This window comes from Diabrotica virgifera, chromosome 3, assembly GCF_917563875.1.
Source record: "Diabrotica virgifera virgifera chromosome 3, PGI_DIABVI_V3a".
Taxonomy (NCBI): Eukaryota; Metazoa; Arthropoda; class Insecta; order Coleoptera; family Chrysomelidae; genus Diabrotica; species Diabrotica virgifera.
The window spans coordinates 176,648,275-176,674,429 of record NC_065445.1 but is presented as its reverse complement, the minus strand read 5'-3'; positions in this window follow the sequence as shown (position 1 = coordinate 176,674,429).

The following is a 26,155-nucleotide window of genomic DNA, read 5'->3' as shown; positions in this document are numbered from 1 at the left end:
TAATCATGGTATATTATAGCATCAATGTTTCGAACTTTGCGCGATCCATTTCAGGCGAACGGCAAAACTTTGATTTTTTTTAGTGGGAAAGTACATCATATGACACCTAATTTAAAAGCTTTGGAAATACTGATTACAAAAATTTATAACACTTTAATTGTATTTGAGAGTGTAGGCGCAAAATTTCGGTCGAATTCCGTATAAAAGCATTCATTTTTTTAATCCTAAGAAAACTAATAAGTATTTTTGAAAAATTTAAACGCAGAATAAAAGATTACATTAATGCTGATGGCTGATAGTCCCTTAGAATAATCAAAAGGTTTCTTTCGAATTATATATTTTTTACTTTTTACTTTTTGAATGAAAATTTTACTTTTTTTAACCCTTTGACTTATTAAAATAAACATTATAGAAGTTCTCAGGGACTTTTGACCCTCGATAATACTGTAACATATCATTCTGCGTTTAAAGGGTACCCCCCGTTAAGATATGCAAAATGCCCTCACTCCCAGAATTCAATTTTTTAAATTTTTTTACGTTCTATGAAACTAAAAAATGAGATAACGCGGATTTTTAGCTCGCCACCCCCATTACCCCTCCCCCCACAGCCAAAAACGTAGATTATTAGATTTAATTTTTTTTAGTTGAGTTGCAATTGATATAAAAATTTCAAAAAATTCACACGTGTAGCTGAGGCTTTTACAAAACATGTCCATTTTTTATGGACCCATAGGTCGAGTGTACATAACCTCAAAATTTTTTTTAACTTTTTTAAAGCTTATAACTTTTTTTTGGAGAGGGCTGCAGGTCCAATTTTTTTTGCATTTTGTGTAATTTATCAAAAGCTATCTCTGTGATTTTTTTCAGATTTTTCCGTCAGGTGCGCCATCTTGAAAAATTAGGAAAACTGTTTTTTTAGGGGGTTTTTGGGGATTTTCTCCATTTTATAGACTGCAACATAGGTCAACTCAAGGTTTTGTTAATAGATTATGTATAATTTGAAATAACTGAGTATTTTAGCACCACCACCCCGCCCCACCGCCCCCTCCCATTGCCCCCACAAAAACGTCATTTTTTCAGTTTTTTTTTTGTTTAGTTAAGTTGCAATTAATTTAAAAAAATTATGAGGCTTCTACAAAACCTATCTATTTTTTATAGACCCGTTGGTCGGGTGTACAATACATATAACCTCAAAATTCCTTTTTTATTTTTTTAAAACGTATTTTTGACTTCCAATCGATATTTTTTTATAACGTCCAATAAATTGTACATCTCTCTCGCGGACGGCCGCTTAAATACGTGTTTAGCGCTCATTTTTAATTAAAATAATAGTTAGTAATAAAGCAGGGTCAAAAATTTCTTCAGGCTGTTGCAGGGGGAGGGCTTTAAATTTTGAGTTGGTCACTTTATGACTTTCATAATAATAATCGAGGTATTAAGCCTTGAACATGGCCATTTTCGCGTTTTTCAAATTTTAAATTAAATGTAACTCGACAACAGTCAATTTTATAGAAAAATCACAAGAGACCTTTTTTGCTCAGGTTGATCCAAAGAATCTAAAATAAATTTGTCCGATGTAAAAAAATTCATTTTTTGAATTCGTTTAAAAAATTGTTTAAGCAATTTTGCGACCGCGGTACTGCCTGGCACCTTGTGGATTTGTTATAAGGACCTGTTTTTGAGTAAGTTTGTGCACAAAAATGAATCGGAATAATTTACCTAACGGGACAAGCATACAGCGTGGACTATTTGCATTATTATGAGCCAAACTTAGATGGTTTGGAAAACAAAACATTAAACGATAGATACTGTTGTACATGCAAGTTGCGCAAACGGCAACATAACCATAGGCTGTTGTACGCATGTAGCTGCCATAATATAATATTTATCGCATGGAAGATATTTTACAAAAATCATCAAGCCAGCAGAATATTTTACAAAACTCTTTGACAATACAGATGTTATACCTATAGGTACCTGTAATAGACGAAGACAGCGATGAAGACTTTGGAACTGTAAAGTGTAATACCAACGAATATACTCTCCGAATACTCTACGAATATATGGAGTTATATATTCTTTGGTAATAATTTCCTTATTCTTTTTATGGTGTTTTACGTGGCAGTAAATGTGAAGCAAAATGACAGTATAGGCAGAAATATAGGTTATGTAGATGGTACAAGCCAGTGATGTGGTAGGGAGATTGTTTTTAAGTTTATTCAATAGCAAACTTTATATAATATAGGAAAAAATGTTTGTCCGACAAATATGTTGGGCATGTTAATAAGTCCGCATGTCAAATGACAGGAATTATATTGGTGGTAAATAGTGGTTTGATTTTTGCATGAGAGTTTAATGAAAGGCTAACAAATCAATTGGATGTTCTGTCCGACAAAATACATGGGACGTTTTCGTAATCTGACGTTCGAAACTTGTAACCTGTTCAACAATTAAAACTTCCCCTGTTTCAGTGTTCCGGTACATCAAAGTTTGTCCGACTAGACACTGTTAAGCTAGGAACAAATTTTCAGTTTGCTATTAATAAACTTGTTTTTGATACACAGTATCCAGGCCTGTATGAGTAACCGCTCAAAAACCTTTAAAAACATAGTTTTTGGGGGGTTTTAGAGGTGTTTTGCACAATTTTTGAATATCCCCGAAAACTCAGTTATTTCAAATTATACCTACATAACTTATAAAAAACCTTGAGGTAATCTATTTTAAAGTCTATAAAATGGAGAAAATCCCTAAAAACCACCGAAAAAACCAGTTTTGCGGATTTTTAAAGATGGCGCACCTTACGGAAAAATCTGAAAAAAGTCAGAAATATAGTTTTTGATAAAATACACAAAACACAAAAAAATTAGACATGCAGCCATCACTAAAAAAAGTTATACGTACCTATTAAAAAACAAAAAAATGAGGTTATAATATGTTGTAAACTCGACCTTTCGTTCCATAAAAATAGATGTTCTGTAAAAGCCTCAATGTGCGTGTGAATTTTTTGTAATTTATAATTTAATAAATTATTAACTATTCTAAATGGGAAATAAGCCACAATTTAACTAAAAAAATGATTTTATTAACGTTTCGACGTCCACCACGGACGTCGTTGTCAAAATACAAAATATTAATAAATTAAACAAAAATGTTGTTGCTTGGTAAAAAAATCTTCTAATAATTTAATTTAATCTGACTTATTTACATAGATCGTCCCAAACCCTTTTTTCAGTGCGTCAACAGATTATCGAATTCTCTCTTTCGCATTACAGATGGAAAATAAAATCATTTTTTAGTTAAATTGTGGCTTATTTCCCATTTAGAATAGCTAATTACAAAAATTCCACAAAGAAATAGCTTCAGAACAACATTTATAACTTATTTGCAAACCGACTTAAAAAAGGAGGTGAAAAGGAGGTGGGGGAGGGGAATGGGGGAAGTGGGCTAAAATTGCAGTGAGTCCCAATTTTTTAAAATCATATAGAACGTAAAAAAATAAAAAATAAATATTCAGGCTTTATCCACCTCAACAAATATAATTAGACCCGCAAAAACCCTTACAAAACTTAAAAAAAACATGGTTTTTGGGGGGTTTAAAAGTGTTTCGCCCAATTTTTGAATACCATAATATACTCAGTTATTTTAAATTATACATAATCTATTAACAAAACCTTGAGTTGACCTATGTTGCAGTCTATAAAATGGAGAAAATCCCCAAAAACCCCATAAAAAAACAGTTTTTCTGATTTTTCAAGATGGCGCACCTGACGGAAAAATCTGAAAAAAATCACAGAGATAGCTTTTGATAAATTACACAACATGCAAAAAAAATTGGACCTGCAGCCCCCTCCAAAAAAAAGTTATAAGCTTTAAAAAAGTTAAAAAAAAATTTGAGGTTATGTACACTCTACCTATGGGTCCATAAAAAATAGACATGTTTTGTAAAAGTCTCAGCTATACGTGTGTATTTTTTGAAATTTTTATATCAATTGTAACCCAACTAAAAAAAATTAAATCTAAAAATTTACGTTTTTGGCTGTGGGGGGAGGGGTAAGGGGGATGGCGAGCTAAAAATCCGCGTTATCTCATTTTTTAATTGCATAGAACGTCAAAAAATTAAAAAAGTTGAATTCTGGGAGTGAGGGCCTTTTGCCTATCTTAACGGGGGGTACCCTTTTCAAAAATATTTATCAGTTTTCTCAAGATTCGAAAAAAATAAATGCTTTTAAAAAGAGTTCGACCGAAATTTTGCACCTATGCTCTCAAAAAGGATTAGAGTATTATACTATTAGTATAATCAGTATTTCAAAAGCTTTGAAATTAGGTGTGACACGATGTACTTTCCCATTTAAAAAAATCAAAATTATGCCTGTCGCCTTAAGATGGATCGCGTAAAGTTCAAAACATTAATTCTATAATATACTATGATTATTTTAACAATCGACCTGTCCGAGCGTTTTGCTTATGTGCTAAAAATAAATAAATTAATAAGGGTGTGTTACAATTATTCCTGTTCACTATATAAGTGTTTCAGTAAAATTTTCAAAAGGAAATAGTTACAGCGACCAAACATACAGCTACCGTCGGAAAAATGAAAGAATACCCATGAACTATCACATCAATCACTTATTTTGTATTTGCTGTCTTTTTCTATAATAAACGTTTGTTATTTATAGAAAAAGACAGCAAATTCGAAATGGTACCTGTTTCTATGTTTCTTTCCTATTACAAATAGTAAAAGTTATGAATTGTTTAAAGTAAAAGGTGCGGATTCCTGAATTGCAAAGTTTAATCGCAAAAGTTGAGTGACAAAATTTGAAATTTAGCTTTTTAATCAAGTTTATGTTAAAATACAGAGTACAAAGAAAAAAAATGGTTTATAGGTAATGGTAAAATTGCGATTTTGACAATGTTCCCCCATGCCAAGTTCAAAATAAACGTAATTTTCATTTGCAGCACCATCAGAAACATAAATTACGACCAAAATTAGCCATTCAGCACACCGTGGTTGAATCGTATCTCGAGAAATAAGCGTTTCATTGGGGGAGTCCTACTCGTCTATAAAGTCACGTAATTTTTTCCTATTGCATATTTTGATTTTAAATTTTGCAGAAAACTTTTTGATGACTTATGTTTTAATGCTGTGTTGATTAAAATTATAAACTAAAAAGCTTGTCACCGAACTTTTTAAGTAAACATGAAACTAACGAAATCTGACGACAAAATGTTTAAAAGTAAACAACTTCTCTTTTAAGTTATTTAAACATTTCGGATAAACCTTATTGTTATCTAAATTCTTCAAAGATGACTCAGTAAAATTTTTAAGAGGAAGTATTTACAGCCATCAAAGATACAGCGAGGTAAAAATGAAAAATCATCAAATTTGATTTTTCGCATTTTTGCATAAAATTTGATTTTTGAACTTGTTCCACCAATTCTAGATAAAAATAAACTTCATATTCGGATTCAGCGACCTCGAAAACAAAAAGAGTGACCAATATTTGCCATTCACTTATAATGGTCGCTTTTTCGACTGCTAAGCCTCAAATTAGGGGTTAACCCAGTAAATGAACGGGAAATACGGCGATACCGTGTAATTTTCAGGGGTAACTCGGAATTGCATGAAAATTTGGATTTAGGTTCTACTTACCCTTCACTTCAAAGTTGAATTTGTGCTATCGGTTGCTTTTACTTGGAGGGTGACAGTCACCCCTTCTCGATGGTGAAAAAACGTACGTTCAAGATAAGCCCGGAAATGGATAAATTGACTGATTATAAGCAACTTTCGTTTAATAAAGTTTTTATTTAAGTTACTACTTTTCGAGTTATTTGCAATTGAAAATGTTTATTTTTCGACAAAATAGTTATTTTCCTAACAAGTGCAGAAAGTCATTATTTTCCGCACGCGACTGCAGTTTGCCGAACGACGCGAAGCAGGAGTTCGGCAAGCAGTCGTGTGCGGAAAAGAGACTTTCTGCAAGAGTTAGGAACAATATTTTTTCTAAGTCTTTAAAAAATTACCAAATCTTAATCAATTAATTTAATTAATATGAAAATACATACACAAATTAATTCTTTGAGAAGGTTGTCAAAACCAAACTTTCAATATAATTAGTTAGCATGACGACGATCTTGGTTTCCATGACGATGATTCAAAACGACTGTTATTGTCTACCGATTTGACTTTCGAATATTATGTCAAAATAATTTTATTTCATCGAATTGTCGCGTTAATTTCATTAAAACAGGAACACAATAAGATATATTTGAAATAAATTAGTAAATAATATCTAAATATTAGTTTATTGCATGTATTATAATTACTTTAAGGCCATATTAACATATCTAAATTACCACTCGTGCGGAAAAGTAAAAACCGCGTGCGGAAAAGTAACACGCGTGCGGAAAAGTAACACGCGTGCTGTAACGGTTCACGTTACGAGATTAGATCTTTAATTATTTTTATAATTATTTTCCCTCGGTCTCTCATTTAAATTCTTTAATTTCTCGTAAAGGACTTCTTACGTGACGTCACACGTCGGGGCCGACGGAACAATTGTCGAATCGTTCCGTGACATTTAATTCATGTTCTGTGGTCGTTTGAGATGCTCCTCTTGGAAGGGGAGAGAGAAGTTCCGTTTCACGTGGGACTTGTGGTTGGGTGGGGATTCAACGAGCATGGATGGGTGGCGTGTGCAAATAGTAGGTCAAATTTAGAGGTTAGACCTCCAATATGTGAATTTTGGAGTTTGGATCACCAAAAACTTATTTGGGTACGGAATAAGTAATTAATCCAATGGGATTTCTGCACATCATCGTATCACACGCCACCCATGTAAGTACTTAAAACACCTCGAAACACCGTGAGGCCAATCTCCAACCATAAGTCGCCAGGGAATACATCTTTTTGGGAACAAGCTTTTTGGGAGCATTCCAGCTCCTTTTCGTCCTGCCACCTGGGCCTACGGAGGGCATGGGGCGCATCATCCTGATGCTCATTTCTGAGGATGCAGCAGCAGCCTCTTTAGGAGTCGTTTGGGAACATTTAGTGTTGTGCATTAAGTAACTTTTGGTTTTTATAGTTTAGACATTTGATTTAATGCACCATGTTAATTAAATTTTTTTTCCAGATTTAGTTTACCTCTGGTTTTTTTTTAATATGACATATTTGTATATTATTGTATTTGGTTCCCAAACTTTGTATCTACGGTAACTTCTTGTGCACAGGAATAAGCCTAGAGAAAATTAGGTTTTTAATACTTTATTATTGCTTTGATATTGGTTTATGTAATTCGGGTAAATCTATTTTGTAATATTACTTGCTTGTTTCCCAAATATTTTCTTGTTATTCGCTTTATTTCGATTGTTCGGTTAACTCGTCGTTACTTTAGTTCATTGCATTTTCTCGGTTAATTTAGGTCATCGTTTCGGTATTAATTACTTCATTACTATCACTTTATTCATTTGTATATTTAACTTTATTTATTCATTATGGTATTTTCTCTTAGTGAGGCTTGGGCCTATTTATTTGTAGTATTTTCATCTTTGTCAGTTTCATTTAGTTGTACGTAGCGGGCGTACTATAACCATTTGGTAGAAGACTCATGTGAGTTGTACTCTATATGTTAGCAAGAGGTACTTATACCTTTAAGTTTTGTAACAGGTAACATTATTATTATCTCAAATATAACTTTTTGTATAACTTATGTCATTTTAGAGTCACATGATATGCACTTTATGTAACTCAGAGATTGTCCAAGATCTAGTAGTTATTTTTAATAAATATTTACTTATTTTGTATATCAATTATTTTATTACTCCTTTATGTTCATTATTACAGGTTTGATATATTTAATATTTGACAGCAGTATAAGATACCTGGGAAAATGATCGAAGATCATTTTCATGGCGCCCATGATTTGTTAGATTTATTTATCTTGTTCGTCTTTAGAAATTATTCATCTTATTCCTTTTCAGTACCTTATTCTTATTTTATTATTTCACCTTTTAGTCATTATTACTATCTACATAGAGCTACTGTTCTTCGACAGGCATGCAAATGAGCCGTATCCATCCTTGAGTGTCAAGTTGCTCTCTTGCATCTATAGCTAGCCAACTCTATTCAGTTTGCCTCTGTCTCTTCCCACTTCGACTAATTATCCCTTCTAATCCCCCTTTCTTCAGTACCCTTTAGTAGTATTTTTCCTATTGTGGCTTCTCAATGGAGAAGCCCCTTCATTTTCCATAATAGCCCAACTATTTACCTAGTACTTAGTCTTCTTTTTTTTTCCTTACTTCTGTTGGAGTATATCCTTCTTTTTACTTTCACTCCAACAGAAGTTTTCTTCTTTTTGTTACACTGGCTGCCCAATGCGTGGTGCCAACCGTTTTATGGTTCTAAGACAGTTCTTTTAGTTCAATTTTCTTTTATTGGAATTTTCTGTTTTATTACCATTTTGATATCTTTGTATATATGTTATTTCTGATTTATTTTTGTCTTTAATTTTTATTAATAATAAACAGGTAGACTTATACTGCAGTGTAACAAAAAGAAGAAAACTTCTGTTGGAGTGAAAGTAAAAAGAAGGATATACTCCAACAGAAGTAAGGAAAAAAAAGAAGACTAAGTACTAGGTAAATAGTTGGGCTATTATGGAAAATGAAGGGGCTTCTCTATTGAGAAGCCGCAATAGGAAAAATACTACTAAAGTGTACTGAAGAAAGGGGGATTAGAAGGGATAATTAGTCGAAGTGGGAAGAGACAGAGGCAAACTGAATAGAGTTGGCTAGCTATAGATGCAAGAGAGCAACTTGACACTCAAGGATGGATACGGCTCATTTGCATGCCTGTCGAAGAACAGTAGCTCTATGTAGATAGTAATAATGACTAAAAGGTGAAATAATAAAATAAGAATAAGGTACTGAAAAGGAATAAGATGAATAATTTCTAAAGACGAACAAGATAAATAAATCTAACAAATCATGGGCGCCATGAAAATGATCTTCGATCATTTTCCCAGGTATCTTATACTGCTGTCAAATATTAAATATATCAAACCTGTAATAATGAACATAAAGGAGTAATAAAATAATTGATATACAAAATAAGTAAATATTTATTAAAAATAACTACTAGATCTTGGACAATCTCTGAGTTACACAAAGTGCATATCATGTGACTCTAAAATGACATAAGTTATACAAAAAGTTATATTTGAGATAATAATAATGTTACCTGTTACAAAACTTAAAGGTATAAGTACCTCTTGCTAACATATAGAGTACAACTCACATGAGTCTTCTACCAAATGGTTATAGTACGCCCGCTACGTACAACTAAATGAAACTGGCAAAGATGAAAATACTACAAATAAATAGGCCCAAGCCTCACTAAGAGAAAATACCATAATGAATAAATAAAGTTAAATATACAAATGAATAAAGTGATAGTAATGAAGTAATTAATACCGAAACGATGACCTAAATTAACCGAGAAAATGCAATGAACTAAAGTAACGACGAATTAACCGAACAATCGAAATAAAGCGAATAACAAGAAAATATTTGGGAAACAAGCAAGTAATATTACAAAATAGATTTACCCGAATTACATAAACCAATATCAAAGCAATAATAAAGTATTAAAAACCTAATTTTCTCTAGGCTTATTCCTGTGCACAAGAAGTTACCGTAGATACAAAGTTTGGGAACCAAATACAATAATATACAAATATGTCATATTAAAAAAAACCAGAGGTAAACTAAATCTGGAAAAAAATTTAATTAACATGGTGCATTAAATCAAATGTCTAAACTATAAAAACCAAAAGTTACTTAATGCACAACACTAAATGTTCCCAAACGACTCCTAAAGAGGCTGCTGCTGCATCCTCAGAAATGAGCATCAGGATGATGCGCCCCATGCCCTCCGTAGGCCCAGGTGGCAGGACGAAAAGGAGCTGGAATGCTCCCAAAAAGCTTGTTCCCAAAAAGATGTATTCCCTGGCGACTTATGGTTGGAGATTGGCCTCACGGTGTTTCGAGGTGTTTTAAGTACTTACATGGGTGGCGTGTGATACGATGATGTGCAGAAATCCCATTGGATTAATTACTTATTCCGTACCCAAATAAGTTTTTGGTGATCCAAACTCCAAAATTCACATATTGGAGGTCTAACCTCTAAATTTGACCTACTATTTGCACACGCCACCCATCCATGCTCGTTGAATCCCCACCCAACCACAAGTCCCACGTGAAACGGAACTTCTCTCTCCCCTTCCAAGAGGAGCATCTCAAACGACCACAGAACATGAATTAAATGTCACGGAACGATTCGACAATTGTTCCGTCGGCCCCGACGTGTGACGTCACGTAAGAAGTCCTTTACGAGAAATTAAAGGATTTAAATGGGAGACCGAGGGAAAATAATTATAAAAATAATTAAAGATCTAATCTCGTAACGTGAACCGTTACAGTGCGGAAAAGTGAAACTTTCTAAACTAAAATGCGTGCGCGAAAGTAGACATTTTTGCACGCTCGTAAAAAATAGTTATTTTCCTAAGAAGTGCAGAAAGTCATACTTTTCGACGCGAAGCGGGAGTTCGGCAAGCAGTCGAGTGCGGAAAAGAGACTTTCTGCAAGCTTTAGGAACATTATTTTTTCTACGAGTCTTTAAAAAATGACCAAATCTTAATCAATTAATTTAATTAATATGAAAATACATACACAAATTAATTCTTTGACAAGGTTGTCAAAACCAAAATTTCAGCATAATTGGTTAGCATTTAGCATGACGACGATCTTGGTTTCCATGACGACGATTCAAAACTACTGTTATTGTCTACTGATTTGACTTTCGAATATAATGTCAAAATTATTTTGTTTCATCGAATTCTCGCGTTAATTTCATTAAAACATGAACACAATAAGATATATTTGAAATAAATTAGTAAATAATATCTAAATATTAGTTTATTGCATGTATTATAATTACTTTAACGCCATATTAACATATCTAAATTAACACGCGTGGGGAAAAGTAAAACGCGTGCGAAAAGTAAAACTTTCTAAACTAAAACACGTGCGCCAAAGTAGACATTTTTGCACGCTCGTAGAAAATAGTATATTGTGCAACAAGTGCAGAAAGGTACTAATTTCTCACGAGTTTGAAAAGTTGCAAGTGAATGGCCGTCAAACTTCCAACATGTGAACAAATCACACCCAAATTTCAGATGTTACCTAGGGCAAATTAAATTATATTTTAAACATCAAGGCTTAAGGTAGCTTTTTATACTTATGTTTCCTTAACGGACTACTTGAAATGGGCTTTGACCCACATATTTTTGTAAAATAGCATTTTGGTGGCTAACATGTACATTGCACGTAAGCACTGATGATGACTGGTAAACCAGTCGAAAACTAGTTATGTGAATTGATGTGGCCCTTTTGAGGGTTTTTTTAAATATACCTTTTATACAGCATTTATTGTTTTTTTAATAATAATATAGTTATGCAAAGTCCGCATGTAGTGTGCTACTTTTTTTATAAACAAAATGGCGCCCGAAAATCGTGTTTTTTTTCAATTTTTGCTCTATAACTCCAAAGATTTTAATTTTACACCAAAAACACTCAGATAAAAATTCACCGTAATTAAATTCTGCATAGAGACGTGTTTTTCCCGATTAACTTCGACGAAAATTTTCCCCGGAAAATGCCGGTTTCTCCAACAAAATCTTTAATTTTCAACTAAAATTTTAGATAAGTAATTGTTTATCAATAATTAAATAACTTGGTAGCATAAAAGATCTATTCGTATAGATTATAATTCCAGAAGCCGATGGAAATTAAATGAACAGTTGAGCAACAACTGAATTGTTAATTCAAAATTTACGGTCGCTATAATAACCACATAAGCATAACTATGATTTTTGTATAAAAAGACCCTGTACCTATCTAATGTACTTTACAGAATTGAAATTGGACTATTTAAGCGGCCTGAGGAATATTTTAAAATTATAAACAATTTTTTGGCTTATCATCAAATAGAATATCTCGGGAAATATTAAATTAAATTAAATTACGAAAACGGTATTAGAAAAAAATCGGAACGACGCCTCTATTAAAAGAAAAAACATTTAATTGTGATAAGTGGTTTCTGAGATACAACCGGTCAAAGTTGACTGGCATTTACGGCAAAGATATAAACAACAGGATCATAATTTTCGAACCATCAACTTTTTATTTTTACCCTCTTTCTTCACACCAATTTTCATATCTTTAAAATAATCATAACATAGATTATTATAGTAAAAACTATCGATATTACGAGTGAAAAATGCCAAAAATAGCAAAATTCCAATCAAAAATTAGGTTGGAGAAGATGGAATCTCAAAGTTCAAAATCGGTATACGTTAAAATAATGCATTTCGACTTCCCATGGAGCAATTTTCTTCATTATTTTTTTATTCCCAAGTAACTCGAGTAGAGCCATCTTACTAACGCATTATTAAATGTCAAACTTGCTTTTGTTTTGTTATAATAAATTAATTTATTTATTATAACAAAATTTTTAGTTTGTTTAAATAAAGATTGTTTAATTATACAGCTTTCAAATGAGAATATTTGTGTTTTTGCCGTTAAATGGTACACTTGTAGTACGTTTATCTAAAAAAAGTCTACAACTGGAAAAAATATGTAGTTTTCTTTCATTATAAAAAAATTAATCTATTATAACAAAACATAAGCAAGTTTGACATTGAATAATGCGTTAGTTGGATGGCTCTACTTGAGTTACTTGTGAACAAAAAAAGAATGAAGAAAGCCGAGAAATAGGTATTTTCCTAACTAGTGCGGAAAGTGATACTTTCCCGCACAAGACTGCAGTTGACCCGAACGACGAGATAGCGGAGTTCGGCCAAGCAGTCGAGTGCGGGGAAGACACTTTCCGCATGAGTTAGGAACAATATTTTTTCTAGGGCCGCACGTTTGGAAAAAAGCCACAAAAAATAGGGTCATATAAATTTTTATTTAGGAGTGAAAATACACAAATTAATTCTTTGACAAGGTTGTCAAAACCAAACTTTCAATATTTTGGGTTACCACGACGACGACTTTGGTTTCCATGACGACGATTTAAAACTATTGTAATTTTCTATTGATTTGACTTTTAAATATTATGTCAAAATAATTTTATGTCATCGAATTATTGCGTTAATTTCATTAAAACATGAACACAATAAGATACATTTGAAATAAATTAGTAAATAATATCGAAATATTAGTTTATTGCATGTAATGTAGTATAATATATTGCCATATTAGAAGGTATTCTACTTTCCCGCACGCCATGCGGGAAAATTTACTTTCACGCACGCCGTGTGGGAAAGTGCTACTTTCGGAAACGAAATGCGTGCGTGAAAGTGAAAGTAGAAAAATGCATTTTTTTAACGTATACTGATTTAGAACTTTGATATTACGTTTTCTCCAACTTGATTTTAAATAGGCCGCTTAAATAGTCAAATTTCAATTCTGTAACGTATATTAGATAGGTAGGTACAGTGTCTTTTTATACAAAAATCTTAGTTATTCTTTTGTATCATAATTATTGTGGTTTATAGAGACCTTAAATTTTCAATTAACAATTCAATTGTTGCTAAACTTTTCATTCAATTTCCATCGGCTTCTGGAATTATAATCTATACGAAAAGTGCTTTGATGGTACCAAGGTATTTAATTATTAATAAACAATTACTTATCTAAAATTACAGTTGAAAATCAATGATTTTGTTGGAAAAACCGGCATTTTCCGGGGAAAAGTTTCGTCGAAGTAAATCGGGAAAAACACGACTCTATGCAGAATTTAATTACGGTGAATTTTTATTTGAGTGTAAAGTTAAAATCTTTGAAGTTATAGAGTAAAAATTATTCCAAAATTTTTAGAAACATTGTTTCTACTATAAAACCTATTTTTTTCAAAAATAAGCACTTCAGGCCGGTCAAACTTACAGATCATATTGTTATAAACAATACACATATATTTAAAGTAAATGGTAAAACGGTAACGATTCATTTTATTTAGGGTGCTAAATAGAAGAGGGAGCTTTCACGTTTTTTTACCATAAAAAGAGGCCAACAATTTTTTTAGCGTAACTCATTTATTTTTGATGCTAGAGTCTTTGTCAAAAATAAAAATAACGCTTTTTTTAAACACATTAAAAAATGTTAATAAGTTTTTACCGAAAATTGCTTAATTTTTCGGTAATTTCACGTTGAAATATTCGATTTGGAATTGGACGAATAAGAACGTATTTTTCATAAGCCACAACTTTGCTTTTACTCAGTTTATAGACTTTACTGATACACCATTTTTTTCGTTTTTTTATAAGCTACATACACTTTTGCTAAGAATTTTTTTATTTCGATATAATAATTATTTTTGAGTTATCTTCGAAAAACCGTCTGAAAACGTAGTAGTGACTCTAAAAGTATTGACTTACATAAACAACTCTATAGAACGAAAGTTGCTTATAATCAGTCAGTTTATTCATTTCCGAGCTTATTTTAAACACGCGTTTTTTCACCCCTAAGAAGGGGTGACTGTCACCCCCCAAGTAAAAGCAACCAACGACATAAATTCAACTTTAAAGTGGAGGGTAAGTAGAAGCTAAATCCAAATTTTCATGCAATTCGGAGTTGCCCCTGAAAGTTACACTCCAAAACGGTCATTTACTGGGCTAGGTGTGCCGCCAGCCTATATCCCTAAAATAGATAGTTGCTTTAACATCTTTTGTCGATCAACTCCATCAAACGCCAGTTTGAAATCGATATACAAGTTGTAAATTGGTAGGTATGTTATATTCAACACAATAACATATTATTTATTTGGTCTATAGTTGACCTCTTTGGTCTGAAACCACATTGGTATTCACCAATCATTTCTTCCGAATAAGATTCCAGGCGGCTGTATATAATTCCTAAAAATATCTTGTAGACGACATTTAAAACTGTTAAGCCCCTATAATTTTGCAGAGTCTTTTATCTCCCCCTTTGTACATAGGTATGATTCCTACTTTCCAATCTTCTGGGATGACTTCTAGTGTCCATATGCGGTCGATTAGTTTACGTGTAACAAAAATAAGAAAACTTCTGTTGGAGTGAAAGTAAAAAGAAAGATATACTCCAACAGAAGTAAGGAAAAAATAATAAACTATAGGAATAAAAATGAAGAGAGAGAGTGGGGTGTGTGTAAAGAGGTGAAGTGGCTTCTACGTTGAGAAGCCGCAATAGGAAAAATACTACTAAAGTGCAGTAGTACTGAAGAAAGGGGGATTAGAAGGGATAGAAGTAGAAGTGGGAAGAGACAGAGGCAAACTGAATAGAGTTGGCTAGCAAGAGATGCAAGAAAACCACTTGACACTCAAGGATGGATACGGCTCGTTTGCATGCCTGTCGAAGAACAGTAGCTCTATATAGATAGTAATGATGACTAAAAGATGAAATAATCAAATAAGAATAATGTACTGAAACTGAATGAAGATGGATAATTGCTAAAGACGAACAAGATAAATAAAACTAACTAATCATGGGCGCAATGAAAATGATCTTCGATCATTTTCCCAGGTATCTTACACTGCTGTCAAATATTAAATATATCAAACCTGTAATAACAAACATAAAGGAATAATAAAATTCATGATATACAAAATAAATAAATATTTATTAAAATAACTACTAGAATTTTAACAATCTCTGAGTTACACAAAACATATACCGTGACTCTAACATGACAAAAGTTATATAGAAGTTATATCTAAGATAACAACATTATTATCTGTTATCTGTTACAAAATTACAGGTATAAGTACCTCTCACTAACATAGAGGGTACAACTCACATGAGTCTTCTACCAAATGGTTATAGTACGCTTGCTACGTACAACTAAATGAAACTGACAAAGATGAAAATACTACAAATAAATAGGCCCAAGCCTCACTAAGAGAAAATACCATAATGAATAAATAAAGTTAAATATACAAATGAATAAAGTTATAGTAATTAAGTAATTAATACCGAAACGATGACCTAAATTAACCGAGAAAATGCAATGAAATCAAGTAACGACGAATTAACCGAACAATCGAAATAAAGCGAATAACAATAAAATATTTGGGAAACAAGCAAGTAATATTACAAAATAAATTTACCCGAATTACATAAACCAGTACCTATCAAAGCAATAATAAAGTATTAAAAACCTAATTTTCTTTAGGCTTATTCCTGTGCACAAGAAGTTACCGTAGATACAAAGTTTGGGAACCAAATAATCTAATATACAAATATGTCAAAAAAAAAACAGAGGTAACCTAAATCTGGAAAAAAACATAGTGTATTTAACAGATAGTCTGAAATATAAAAAAAACAATAGTTACTAAAACACCTCACTAAATGTTCCCAAACGAGGTTGCGGTTGCATCCTAGAAAATGATGCACCAGGATGGTGCGACCCCATGACTCCTGTAGGCCCAGGTGCCAAGACGAAAATTGAGCTGGAACGCTCCCATAGCTTGCTCCCAAATAGACATACTCCCAATGGTGACTTGGCCGTGGCTGCAGTGGTTTCCCTAGGTGGTCAAAGGGCTACGGTTTCATGTTAGGGTTTCTTCCAAATGGCTAAAAACATTCCCAGTTTTATTTCCCATTTTAAACATGAGCAAAAAGTAAAGGGAAGAAGAAATACTTTTTAGAAGCAGTAGTATAGAAAAACCGGCCATTAAAAATGGAACAAAAAACCAATCTCAGGTAAGCCTGAACTATTTTAAGTGTGAAGACATGAATAAATGACACTGAAATGATTTATTTGAGGAAATATCTGTAAAAATTTATTGAATTTATAAAATATTGGATGTTCAATAAATTTAAAACCTACAGAGAAATGGTAATTATTTCCAATATTAATTTGAGGACTTCAAAAATGTTTGGTTATGTAAAACCAAAAACCCCATTAATATAAAGATCCATATAAAGATAATATAAAGATTGAAATCATCTACACCCTTCCCTTAATAGATTGACTAAGAAAGTTTAACAATGGGACTAATATTTTAAATATTCCACAACAAAAAACACATGACGATGGCTAATTAAAAAATTATTACAAAAAAATAAATCTCACCGAATGATTCCTATTAGGCTCCAACGGGAGTTGTCACACACATGTCTCCCTAACTCCAGACAACCCTTGCTGGTAACTTTTTACTTTAAAACTGGATCGATGTTATAAAATAGGGTGTATGGAACTCATCCGCCATTTCATGGTACCAGTACCAAGTACCAAACCAACCCACTTAATTAGCAGTTACAAACCAAGTGACGAACGAGAGACGTTTCTCCGCCAAGGTGAACGTCAAATTCTCTCAGAAAACGAAATCATTCTCGATAGGTGGAGTACGTTCCATCACCGAGGTATGACGTCACCCCAGTAGTCCTATACGAGAAATTAGAGAATTTAAATGAAGACCGAGGGAAAATAATTATAATAATAATTAAAGAGCTAATTTCGTAACGTCACCGTTACATACGGATACGCTTCCATAGTACATGTAAACCATTCTTTATGAGCTCTGCAGTTATTCCATCTGTGCCAAGTGCTTTGTTATTTTTTAGATGTTTTATGACATTCATAGTTTCTTCCAATGTTGGTTGCTCAACTAGTTGTTCTGCTGTGTGGTAAATTATTTCTTCATCTTGGTCTTGTTATTTGTCTGGATTTGAGAGCTCTTGAAAATGCTCCTTCCACTGTTTCACTATTTCTTCTTTCTCGCTAATAATTGTTCCATTTTTGTTATTGCAAACTGTTGTTCTTGTGATGAATCCTTGTGTGCTTGGTTTCCTTGTATAATTATCTAGTCTGTCTTTTGTTATTGTAATCTCTAATTTGTTGTATTTTTCTATTTAACATTTCTCTCGTTTTCCTTCTACATATTTTCTTTGCATCTTTTCTCAATTCTTCAAATGCCCTTCTATTCAATCGGGAAACCATTTGTAGACAATTTTGTTTAGCTATATTTTTGCTATCTATTACTTGTTGGTAATCTTGGTCAAACCATTCCTCGTTTCTTTTGCTTGAAGTTTTACCCAATGTTTCCTTTACTGTGTTCATAATTGCAGTTTCGATAACATTCCATTCTTCTTCAATGTTATTTTGTTCTCCTGTTTCATTTAGTATTATTATTTTTATTTTCTGCTGGTACTCATTCTTCTTTTTACAATCGTCAAACATACATGCGTTCTATTTTCTTTGTTTGGCGCCTTTATTTTTTCTTATCATTGATATTCTTTGTTTTATCTTCGATATAACCAGGAAATGGTCCGAATCGCAATTTGTGCCTCTACAAGATGTAACATATATTACGGAGATTGCCCACCGCTTATATATTAATACCTGATCAATTTGGTTACATTTATTAGTACCAGGTATCATCCAGATTCCATTATGAATATTTTTATGGGGGAAACATGTACTAACCACTCTGGTGGCAATAAACTCCACATGGTGTTTATTTTCCATTGTCAACTGTGCCACTTTATTACCGTTGTTGCTGATAATATCATGTAAACTATGCTTACCAAAGGATTATGTATATATTGGCTCTTTTCCCAGCTTGGCGTTCATATCACTCAGGACTATAACTGCATCTCCCTTCTGTACGTTTTGACATTCTACTTGTAGTTGGTCATATAACTGATCGGTTACTAGTTCATCTGCTGCTTCTGTTAGGGCGAGGATATTAATAATTCTAATATTATGAAATTTTCCCCTTAGGCATATTTTACATATTCTTTCATTAACTGGAGTGAAACCCAATACCCACCTGCGGCATTTATGGTTTACCATAAAACCCACTCCAAATTTTCCTTGTTTTTCCGATCTACAGTAGTACATACTGTGTTCTTTTTTATTTATGCAACCATGACCTTTAAATCTGATTTCTTGGAGAGCCGCTATGTGTACTTCGTACTTCCGTAGTTCCTGTGCAACACTTTGCATTTTTCCTGCTTGCAGAATAGTTTGGACATTCCAGGTTCCCAATCGTAAATCCCTCATTAAGTCCTTTTTCCGTAGCTTTGGTCGTTGTCCGTTGGTCCGTACGATTTGTTCATTGTTCGTAGCATTCGTGATAGCTGAGTTTAAGGTGAACAGGTTATCGGCCTATTGCAGCCGAAGTCCAGTGCCAGGGCTGCTGGCTATAGCTTCTAAACAAGCTTTGCTTTCTCCATTCCTTGTCTGCCCTGACCTACCTTCCATTGGGGTTGGTTACTTAATCTCCAGTAGGTTTGCTCAGGTTTACCGGGGTTCACCCGTGCGATCAAGATCACACTTATTGGAGGTGAGGATGGGAATTAAGTAGGAGATGCTAGAGATGTTATCTGGAAGCAACACCTTATAAGGCACATCACTACCCCATTTAAACCCCACTTCAGTATAGCATAAAAAGTAATTCGTGAATAATTTCATTCATGGGAAAAGTTGGAGTGGAAAAACAATATGTGAAAATTGTCGAATGGAGCTGTATATTATCTTAAATTGTTCCCGAATTTGAATTAACTCATTCAACAAATTGTAACCAACATGATCACAATAAATACATCTTGTCTGATTGATGTTTTTCATACATGTTACTTTTTAAAAAACATTGCATTCGTTAAATATGTAAGATATTATTGAAACTGTTTTTATATAGGGCTTTTCATCGACTCTCATTTGTTTCGAGCTTCTGTCATATGTTGTATAATCTGTATATATGAATATTATATACTGTTTGTATTAATATAATCTATTCATATGAATTTGATTCTAATCATGGATAGACCAGGGCATTTAGCACTAAAAACACCCGAATAAATAAATTTTTAAATACAGCACCTAGAGACTTACAGTTTCTGGCATTATATTCAGGATGACGTCAGGAAAAAAGTCTACTATTCAAAAATGGGTGGAAATGCATAATTGCACTGTAAAGTGCATAAAATGCATCCAAAATTGCATAAATATAAAAATAAAGTCAAAATCAGTATACTAAGGAACAAAATTTATTATTTGGGGGTTTTTGGGGTCACTGAATACGATTACGCCATCAGAACTAACCCCCGGATAACCTTGTTCCCAAGGTCACGACAAGAGACGTCATCTTCTGCAGTTTCAATGGTTTACGGCATTAAATCAATGCAAATGGATTTCTCGCGGCTTTTAGGGGTCGCTAAATACAAATATGCCATCAGAATGGACCTCCGGAGTACCTGGTGCCCAGGGTCGCTACTAACGCACATCATCTTCTATGGTTTCGAGGGATTTCGGCACTAAATTGATGCAATTGGACTATTTGGGGGGTTCTTGAAATGGTTAAACACGAAGATGCCATCAGGACATATCTTAGGATCACCTGATGCCCAAGGTCACTGTAATGGACGTCATCTTCTGGAGTTTCGAGGGCTTTCGTTATCAAATTGATGCAAACGGATCACTTACGGGTTTTTGAGGTCGCTAAACACGAATATGCCATCAAAACCAACTCCCTGTGCACCTGGAGCCCAAGCTCACTGCAAGGGGCTTCCTCTTCTGGAGTTTGAGATATTTCTGCATTAAATTGCTAAAAATGGATTACTCAGGGGTTTTTGAGTCGTTAAACACGAATATGCCATCAGAACAGACCACCGGATCACCTGGTGCATAAAGTCACGACAAGGGACGTCATCTTCTGGAGTTTCGAGGGCTTTCGGTTTTAAATTGATGCAAATGGATTACTTGCCGGGTTTTGCGGTCGCTAATCACGAATATGTCATCAGAATTGACCTCGGGAGTACCTAGTACCCAGGGTCGCTACAAATACACGTCATCTTCTGGAGTTTCGAGTGATTTTGGCACTAAATTGATGCAACTGGACTACTCGGGGGGTTTTGAGGTGGTTAAACACGAAGATGCCATCAGGACAGACCTTAGGATCACTTGGTGCCCAAGGCCACTGTAAGGGACGTCATATTCGGGAGTTTCGAGGGCTTTCGGTATCAAATAGATGCAAAAGAATTACTTACGGGTATTTGAGGTCGCTAAATACGAATATGCCATCAAAACCGACTCCCTGTGCACCTGGTGCCCAAGGCCACTGTAAGGGACGTCATCTTCTGTAGTTGGAGCTATTTCGGCATTAAATTGATAAAAATGGATTACTCAGGGGTTTTTGAGTCGTTAAACACGAATGTGCCATCAATTAATCACTATATACTCCAGAATCCTACATCTAAGTCATACTCGTGTTCAACAACCCCAACAACCCAAAAGTAATTTTCATGAATTTGGTACCGAAAATTCACGCAACTTCAGAAGATAACGTGCCTTAGGCACCAAGTGCTCCATTGTGTGCTCTAACAGCATATTCGTATTCAGCAACGCCAACAAGCCATGAGTAATCGGTTTAAATCAATTTAGTACCGAAAACTTTCGAAACTCAAGAAGATAGCATGCTCTAGGCACCATCTTGGCCGGTGTCTCTTCTGATAGCATATTCGTGTTCAGCAACGCCAAAAACCTATAAGTAATCGCTTTTCGTCAATATAGTACCAAAAAACCTCGCCCAGAGGATGACGCGCCTTGCAGTGACCGCGGACACCAGGAGCTGCGATGGTCTGTTTTCATTGCATGTTCGTGTTAAACGACTTTAAAAACACCCGAGTAATCCATTTTCATTAATTTAATGCCGAAATTCCTCAAAACTTCAGAAGATGACCAGCAGTGACCTTGGGCACCAGCTACTCCGGAGTTCAGTTTTGATGGCATATTCGTGTTTAACGACTCCAAAAAACCCGTGAGTAATCCGTTTACATCAATTTAATGCCGAAAACACTCGAAACTCCAGAATATTACGTGCCTTAGTAGCGATCCTGAGCACCAGGTACTCCGGAATTCAATTCTGATGGCATATTCGTGTTTAGCGACCCATCGTGCGTAATACCATAAGCACTCGAAACTCCAGAAGATGGCGTTCCTTGCAGTGACCTTTGGCACCAGGTAATCCGGTGGTCTATACTGATGGCATATTCGTGTTTGGCGACCTCAAAAACCCCCCGAGTAATCCGTTTGCACCAATTTAATACCGAAAGCCCTCGAAAGTCCAGAAGATGGCGTCCCTTGCAGTGACCATAGGCACCAGGTGATCCAGAGGTCTGTTCTGAGGTTCTGATGGCATATTCGTTTTTAATCACCTCAAAAACCCCCGAATAGTCCAGTTGCATCAATTTAGTGCCGAGATCCCTTGAAACTCCAGAAGATGACGTGCCTTAGTAGCGACCCTGGGCACCAGGTACTCCGGAGGTCAATTCTGATGGCATATTAGTACTTAGTGACCCTTAAAACCCGTGAGTAATCTGTTTGCATTGATTTAATGCCGAAAACCAACGAAACTCCAGGAGATGACGTCTCTTGCACTTACCTTGGGCACCAGGTGATCCGGGGGTCAGATCTGATAGCGTATTCGTATTCAGTGACCCCAAAACTACCCAAATAATAAATGTTGTTCCTTAGTATACTGATTTTTACTTTATTTTTATATTTATGCAAATTTTTATATATTTACATATATACATTTACATCGCATTTCAGTTTGCGACACTGTATTCGAATAGGGATCAATATTATAGACATCGATACACTATTGAAAGAATACATTGATACCAGGATACTCAATCGATATATAAGCGGTTCAGAATGGGTTATAACAGAGCATATCTGGATCCATTTTTTATAATGTGTCCGAAATATTGTAGCTGTAAATCGATGACGATGGGTTAATACACCATAATATAAAAAAAGTCCTTTTTTTGTTCTCTCAGTCGGAGAGGACCACAAAAAATCAAGTGGTGGATGCTAAAAGATGAGAAAAAGGTCTATTCAGGGAAAGAATAGTAGAAAAAATGTGTTGGAACAAGCCCTAACACAATTTGGAGAAAAACGGCCAATATTATTAGAGAGGCGGCCATTGAAATACTTGTGAAAACATCAGGAAAGAAGTTTGAGGATAAAGAGCCTTGGTGGTGGTCAAATGAAGTACAAGGAAAAATAAAAGAGAAGGGAAAATTATATAAAATATGGCAAGATACCAGATCGGACACAGATCTTCAAAACTATATGGTCGCCAAAAAGGAAGCGAAAGTAGTAGTAGCAAAAGCAGAAGCGTATTCAAACATATATGATCAACTTGATACCAGGTAAGGCGAAGCAAAGATATATAAAATAGCCAAACAGAGAACAAAGCAAGAGATTTTAATCAGATTAGATGTATCCGAGATGAAAATAATAAAATACTAATTCACGAAAAGGATGTCAAAAAGAGATGGAGAAAGTATTTTGACAGTTTATTAAATGAAGAATTTGACAGACAGCATGTGGAGTTAACGGAGACAGTAACAGCAATGGTTACCAGAATAACAAACGAGGAAGTGGCTCAAGCGCTTCAAAAAATAAAGAAAGAAAAAGCAGTCGGACCAGATGACATTCCTGAGGAAGTATGGAGAGTATTGGAAGAGACAGAAATAAGTTGGCTAGCAAGTATATTTAATAGAATTATGGAAGTTGGACAAATGAGAGACGAATGGAGAAGCAGTATATTAGTACTTGTCTACAAAAACAAGGGAGACATAGGACAATGTACAAACTACAGGGCTATAAAACTACTTAGCCACACCATGAAAATATGGGAGAGAGTAATTGATAGACAGATACGTGAATAAACCGAAATATCCTATAACCATTTTGGCTTTATGCAGGACAGATCAACAACAGATGCAATTTTCATTGTAAGGCAACTAATGGAAAAATACAGGAATAAAGAAATCAACGCTCATATGGTATTCATTGATCTTGAGAAAGCATATGAAAGAGTTCCTCGAGAGATTCTGTGGTGGGCACTCAATAAGAAAGGAGTCCCTGGCGAATATGTAAAGATTGTGAGAGATATGTATGAGGGAGTAACGACTAGTGTTAGGACAGGTGTGGGAGGCTCGGTGCTTAGTCCTTATTTATTCTCATTAGTTTTGGACCAGATAACATCGAAACTACAGGGTAGCATTCCATAAGGCCTAATGTTTGCTGGTAGTGTTAATAGGAAATAGTGAAAGAGACTTACAACAAAAACTGGAACAGTGGAGACAAGCTCTGGAGAAAAAAGGTTAAAAAACAACTTAGTAGGAAAAAACAGAGTATTTGGGATGTTCACTTAAATATGGAGTTACATACTACAAATAAAATGGTATCTTTGGATGGTGAAATGATTGTAAAAAGCAATAGTTTTAAGTAACTAGGATCGGTATTACAGAGTAATGGATAAATAGATGGAGATGCATGCAGTAGAATTAGGGCTGGATGAATGAAGTGGAAAGAAGCGGTGGTGTGTTGTGTGACAGAAAAAATCCAATGAAGCTGAAGGGAAAATTCTATAAAACAGCCATAAGACTGGCTATGATGTACGGAACCGAATGTTGGACAGTGAAAAAAAAGTGGAACAACGAATGCATGTGGCGGAAATAAGAATGCTTAGATGGATGAGTGGAGTGACAAAGAAGGATAAAATTAGAAATAAGTATATTAGGGGAAGTCTAGGTGTGGCACCAATTGATGCCAAAATGAGAGAGCATAGGTTAAGATGGTTTCGTCATGTTCAACGTCGAAACGTTAATCACCCAATACGAAGAATAGCTGAAGTGCAGATTCCTGGAAGGAGTAGGAGAGGAAGACCAAAGAAGACCGGGGGGAGACGATAAGGCAGGGCATTTTGGTAAAGGGGATTAACATTGATATGACAAGATAGAATTGTGTGGAGAAATGCAATTAGGGAAGACGACCCAGCATAGGGATAAGGCAAAGAGAATGATGATGATGACTTTAAAAAGAAAAAACCGGTTATAACCGGGACAAAGAAAAAAACGAAAAACCGATTATTTCGAAGTAAAAAAACCGGCAGGTTTTTCCCACCCCTATTTGTTGTTACGTTAAATGTGACTTTTCATTAATTATCGGATATTGAGAGGTGTACGCCCCTGGTTGTAAAATAAAACTTTCAGGTTGAACCATTGTGTTTTATAACGGATTGCTAAAAATGATTGTTGGTTTATTTTAGAGCAGGGTATAATAATATCGCCGATTTATTAAAATGCGTTTGGCCACTTTCAATTTTATCAAACCTGAGTAACAGACTAGCTTACGGCAACTTTTAACTATTGTTTTATATTTGTCATTTTAGGAGCAACTATTTATTAGATATTTATTTATATTATTGTTCTGAATTCTTAGTTGGTATCATTAACGGAGCTTGGTCAATACAAACTTGTTAGTATTGTCGGTATGAAGTTAAATTAATTTCAAATAGGTATAATACAAATATTTACCTAGTAAATACTTTATATAATTAAATTCTAAAGTTTACTCTACTCTTATTTGCTGTTAGTTATATTACTGCTAATGTTTCCCTCTAAGCAACAATATAAAGCACTGAAATCGCCTAAACCTCCTAACTTTTTTAAAGTACGACAGATCATTATGAAAACTTTTGCATTTGATTAGGGAGAGCTTTAAGAAAAGTTGACCCATTGGCATGAGGGACAAATGAAAATTGCATTGTTGTAGGCGGAAAATGCATTATCCAAAGTGCATCTCACAATATTCGAAAAATAAAAATTCACAACTCCGAAACTAATCATGGAAATGAGTTCATTTTTCATACTCGGGAGTTTTTGAGGTCGCTAAAAACGAATATAGGGTCGCTGAAACTGTTAGAGGTACCTAGTGCCCGGTAGTCCGGTATTTACGTCGTCTTCTGGAGTTTTATGGAAATTCATTATAAAAATCATTAAAACTTGCTATCCCGAGGTTTTTGAGGTCGCTGAAAACGAATATTACGAGTATGCTGTACGAGGTACCTGGTACCCTGTATCTGCATCGTTTCCTGGAGTTTTATGGAGATACGTTATAAAATTCAACAAACGCAAATTTTGTGCTTTATTTTTATTTAATAAAATCTGAAAAAATCGAAAATCTTTGCTTTTGGCGCCGATATTTGCTTCGTTTTCCAATATAACATTTTATTTATTTGACTAGCTATACATTGAAAAT